This window comes from Mya arenaria, chromosome 15, assembly GCF_026914265.1.
Source record: "Mya arenaria isolate MELC-2E11 chromosome 15, ASM2691426v1".
NCBI classification, from domain to species: domain Eukaryota; kingdom Metazoa; phylum Mollusca; class Bivalvia; order Myida; family Myidae; genus Mya; species Mya arenaria.
The window spans coordinates 44,796,787-44,803,042 of record NC_069136.1 but is presented as its reverse complement, the minus strand read 5'-3'; positions in this window follow the sequence as shown (position 1 = coordinate 44,803,042).

Genomic DNA, 6,256 nt, shown 5'->3' with positions numbered 1-6,256 from the left:
AGATTTCAGACATATGACGATTTAAACAAACTAGATGAAGCGGCAACCGATATGCCTTTAACCTCAAGAAAACATTCAAAATATAGTGTTTTTTATTCAGGGGAAGAAGGTGCACGTCCTTTTTGCGGCCTTGAAGTTGCACACGATTTAGTTCCCAATCCTGGCTCCACCTTTGGTAAATGTACTTTTTTTATTTACGCCTAATGTCAATGTTTTATGAGTGTTACGATAAGTTCTTCGCAATAAAACATACCATACTGACTATACATCGACTGACAGGCAAACTCGAATTTAAATTCTCCAACATTAGTTTTACTGTTATAAAGATTATTCCGATAAAAACGAAAACATTTGCTTCGTGAAAATTAAAATATGATCGGATATTATCACTACGTACCGACACATTTATAACCCCATAATTGCATTTCAAACCCTGTACGTGTATCTGTAGTATCTTATTTATAATAACTCAGATGTTCGACGAATTCGGACGTAACTCTAATGTGCATACTTTGCGTATGTGTAAGTCATAATTGGAGGAAATAAATATATATGATTATATAGCGTAAATGTGCGATAACATTTTCTTTAAAATTCCATTTGCTGATGTTACTCTCTGTCAATTCATTTCTTATCGCGGACTGTTTTTCACGAAACTTGAGTTATCTTTGAGTTCGAATCAGACCAGATGGACCTGAATTACTTGACAACATCAACATTACCCACACCTGGTAATTATTATATGTTTTGCTTGTCATCTTAAGTCTATTGACAAAGTAAATCAGATCAAGGATACATGTTGTTCTACGACAGGCTGGATACTAACAAAGGCAGTGTAAGACCCTCGTGATAAATTGATGAAACATGATAATCATTTTTTTTTGTAATGAAACATTTAAAATAAAGTATATGAACATGCTCTTTACATTCTTTCCTGTATCGGACATATCAATAATATATGGGTTTGTGAAAATTATAATAAGTATTCGCTAGACTAAGACCAGAAGGTTCCTACCCAAAATACATAATATATAAAAACATTTCTTCACGAATTGAATGTATCATTCACGAATAATGCAATCATGCACATATGAACAAGGCAAAATAAGAAACACTTTTGGTTCTTACATCAAGAAACACATGTACAGCTTTAATGCAGGACTGGTGTATCTCTTTTTTAAATAAATCGTTCCGCTACTTAAGGTCACATTCAATCAAATGAAAAAACCGTTTCGCATGATTTTGACAAGAAAAGGGAAAGATCCCTTCTACGAGGATGTATGGTTTCAAAGTCGTAATTCGTATACCACTAATTGACAAACTGCATCCCTGCGCTATACTTTGTTCATGTTCTATTGTTCATATTTTGTTTATTCAATGTTTTTGTCGACTAAAAAGATTCCAGCTAAATAACCATTACTGAGATGATATTATTTTTATATTTTTAAAAACCAAAAAAAACAAAAACAAAAACGAAAAGGAATCATTTTAGGCAACAATTGTTAGTACATGGTCAAACCATGACAATGCCTGGATGGTATGGTTCACGTTAAATCATTCTATTCATTAAACTTAGTTATGCCAATAGAGCGTCCTTTGAGGAAGGCTTATCGCGTTGGTTTAATTATAAACGGTTAAAAAAGATATTGCATTCATGGAAAAATAAATGTTTCAAGAAAAGGATATGTTCTCTATGGCAGTACATGTGTGTGATATATTAGATATGAATGCGAACGCTTGAGTTAGTGTTTCTCTGTAGTGTCATTTAATCTTTTGTAAGAATATTACAAGTATAATAATAATTTCCTCACGATTGCACACTTATTCCTTTCTGAGAACCAGAAAAAGTTTGAACCAATACTGCTACAAGATAATAAATTCACACTTCAAATAGATGCATATGTGAGACAAGTGTCTATTGACAATGTTATGGCAAGAAAAAAACGGGAGAAAGTAATTAAAAAAAGTTAAAACACACACGAAAGTCTCTTTTAGTGATAGCAAACGTAAAAATACTTGATAAAAATAAGAATAATGTAACCACTGGTAATAGAAACACGTTTAGAAGTAGTCCAGGTTAGTAGAACAAATGTTTATATTATACAACAACAATATGATGTCTGGGAAAAACGTACGTTCAAACTCCCTTACGAAACAAACAGTTAAAATGTTTAGAAAAAATTGACACTTGAGCCTTATGCTTACACAGTGCCAATCTTTTAAGTAGGATGACTTGTTTTCATTGAGTTATCATCATAGTGACTTCCATCGGGTTATTAAGTTTTAAGTAGTTACGTCCGTGCTATACTTCGTGCAACAAAACATGTTTTATTGTTTATGTTTTGGTTTATTTGATGTTTTTGTACACATAAAAAACTCAAGCAAAATAACTGACATCTGGGCCTTATGCTAACAAAATATTAATCTAATAAGAAGGGTGTTTTAGCATATTTGAGTTTATATCATATCGACTTCAATCGGGTTATTAAGTTAAAGGTGCTTACTTATTTGAGACGTAATGTATTGTCTGCTAAACTTGTTTGTTTGAGATGCGAAGTTATGAGTAAACAGTTTCCGTAATAAAGACCTTTAGATAAATGTAATATTAAAAGGAAAGTGTCTATTTTATCCTTATACAGGCTCTAGCGTGCTGCAATTGTTTACAAGTGGGAAGTGAAATAGATCGCAAAGTTTAAATTGGTAAAAATATACTTTTTGTGCCGACATACAGACGGTAAAACAATTTTGGACATTGTCTTAATAATATTCCCAACAGGTGTTGATGACTCTATGTGCTTTATAGAATCAATAGTATTAAAAACGTTTAAGAAACTTGTTTTGAAATAGTCATTTCATATGCGAATTTTTAATAATAATTCGATTTACTTCACTTCTAACGAAATAAATCCATAACTCTTATACTAATACTCATAATGCTTTTTTTGCCTTTTGCTTGAACTCATCATGTATAAGTTAAGTTACTGTGGAACAGATGCGACTATGATACCACGCATATCCTTACGATTGTCATACATTTAAACTGTATTACAGCAATTAACGGGCCTTATGTGTAGTACATAACTTGTAAATGTTGCGATAGGTTTATTTTATGTATTACAAATGTCATACAAAACTTTTCAAATATGACAATTATTATATAGAATCCCGATGATGTTCGTGTTGGTATAAGCATTAGTTATATGCTTCATCGGTAACATAAATCTGTGTCTCCATTTTAATACTTAAGCCTGTCATTCGTGTCCACTTTATTTACACTATACGTAAAATGAATGTCTAGAACATTTCTTATTCAATCTTTGTTACATGCGTTTAAGATTCGTGCAGTTAGAAGCTAATGTTGTAATTTAATAAACAACTGAAACAAGTCTAGATGTAAGATACTAAATATTTAACTTCATATTAACATAACCAAAAATACAACAAAAATAACTAGAGGGATAAATATTTAGGAACAGAAAGCCTAGCTAATCTGATTGGTTAAAACATGAAGAATTATATAAGGCGATAGGCCGAAAAGAAGATGCAACACATATTCTCGGGCTACAAAGAGTAGGTTCAATTAAGAGAATAAATTTAGATAGTTTAGATGATAAAGTAGTGTAAATGGCTGATAGGGTGCCAATAAGGGTCAATAATATAAATGTTCTGTCCACTGTTCCCGGTAGACTTGACGGAAAAACACTCTGAGAGTGTGCCGTTTTGACTGGGTTGTGAATTGCCTGCTTATGCTTAATTACTGTTTCCCGAGTAATTGAGAAACTAATTTATTAATGGTTGATTTTAAATATCAATGGGTGTAAGCTGAAACAATTTATTGTGAATGAATCAAATGAAACTACAGCGGCAGGCAATTGTGAAAAAGTATATAGTATCTCTACGAACAAGCAGTTGTTAATAAGTGTAAAACAATGACAGTAGCAGCCAATTGTGAATAAGGCATATTTAACTACAGGGACAGGCAATTGTGAATAAAGATTATTTACGTACAGGGACAAGCAATTTTAAATAATAATATTGAAAAGACTAAGGGCGTTTTTGTTGATACCAATCCAGTTTAAGTTTTTATTTCAATGGTTTCAGCAGCTACGAAACCGGGTTTGAAGTAACAAATGCATGGTTTTGTGTACATTTTCAACAACATTGCGGACCTACTGTAGCTACAAAGCTAAACAATTATTAACGTAACCCTTTGCATTTAGCTCATAAGCCCATTGTAGGGCATTGTTATCAAAAAGAGGTTGATCACTATCCGCCATGTTGTTTTCGAAGTAAACTAATTTTCGGATGGAACGAACCGATGAAACCGCCTCCGGTAGGGGTTTCGATAGTTTCAAAAACCGGTTTCGGTTTTCTTTTAAAAATGGTTGAAACTGGTTTTGGTTTTATTTGAAACTGTTACAACAAAAACAAAGTTGGTGAAACCGATATAAAACCGAAACCATTTTATTACCAACAAAGCCGCCCTAAGACAGTTAGTTTTGAATACTGATCAAAAGGATTCAGCAAGCAATCTGGCATTTCCAAGAAAGATCACTTCAGGTTGTAAAATAACTATAACTATATATATATATATTCTTTATAATTCCTTTTGGCGATGGCACTGAAAGAGTTTATTTACTCGATCGTTTTTACACGCCTTGCACACTTTTCGCTATGGGAATCACACAACACCATTGACACCTTTTTATTAGATGTACAGAATTGCCACTGACCGGTTTGTTAGGACTCATTTCAATTACATATGATTGCTCTTCCCTTGATACTCATGAGTTTTATAAGGTGTGATACGACTCCGTATTTGGATATGCTATGCTAAGATTGAAGCAGTGTATCAAGCGTTTATAGAATTCATAGATGTTTTAAAATACCTTTGTTTCATCGATTATTTCTTTGTTTTGTTAACATAATTTTGTTTTCGAGGTATTTATGGTTTTTCAGATAGCTACTTTAATAGACGATACTAAATTAATCATTTCCTTTTTTGTAAGCAGTAGGAAAAACTAAAACTATTTAATTGCATTTCTATGAAATCATGTAATTTAATTCAATTTAGATGCTTGAGCAATTTAAACCAGATAACCTTTGGTATTTCTTCCTAAATGGGTAATAAAACTGTTGTTTTTTTCTTCTGTGACATAACTAATTTATTGGAAAGTGAAGGATGGGGTTGCTGTTATACAAACAATGCACATAGGAATAAATTATAACACGCAAGCCGTCTATCAACAATATTACAATCCAAACAGAACTTAACCTAGTTTGACGAGAGCCAACAAAGTGCATAGGCAAATAGTTCAAACACATTAACATTTATGACGGCCGAAATACGTTTCTTTTCTTGATTTGATTATCTCTAACGTTACGTAGTTATACCTTAATTTATATTTTTAGTGTGGGATGCTTGTGTTGTCTGGTACTTCTCGTAAGGCCTTAGCTTAAACATCGTCCTTGTAAATTGTTTATGGCTACTGCACTTGTGTCTACAATTTCCACCTTTTGAGAAAATACTATGTAGCAATTAACATACACTCCCACAGGCATCCTCACCCTGATTGGACTTGATACAGGGTTGTTTGTAATTATCTAATTGATCGACGCTGGACACGACTAGGGGTTTGAAAATATCCACGTTATACATTGTTTTGACAAAGTTGTATAAATAAGAAAATGTTTGCGATCTATCAACCAAATGGATGTCTTTGAATACCGAATGGATTGGCATTGTGTGTTTAAGTATAACTTATTGTGGACATAACGGTGCAAACTACCATGTCAAGGGGCAATGTTTAAACACAATTAATGTTTAACGCCTAATTGACCTTTTTGAATTGAAAAAAAAAAATTCTGCCAATTCCTTCAAGTTTACAATGAATAAGGTAATAATTCTTGACGCTTTACGGCATGTTCATTTTTTACAAATATCATGGCAAATGTAGGCTTTCAAGTGAAATAAGCTTGGATTTAAATGGTTAAAAAATGATTTTAAAATATTATGCAATGAACGTAAAACCTGAACAATTATGCAGTCCCAAAATACATATTTGATTCGAAATTTCTATATATTAAAACAAGTGGGAAGGGGCGTGCACCTGGTATTCCCTTTACACCAAAAAATAACATTAAAATAATATATTTTTGGCTCGGATCATGAACCCTTTGAAATGATAAATATAAATTCTGGATCTGCTTCTGGAATATATAAAGATGTTTATAGCTACCGATGTTTATGAACGTT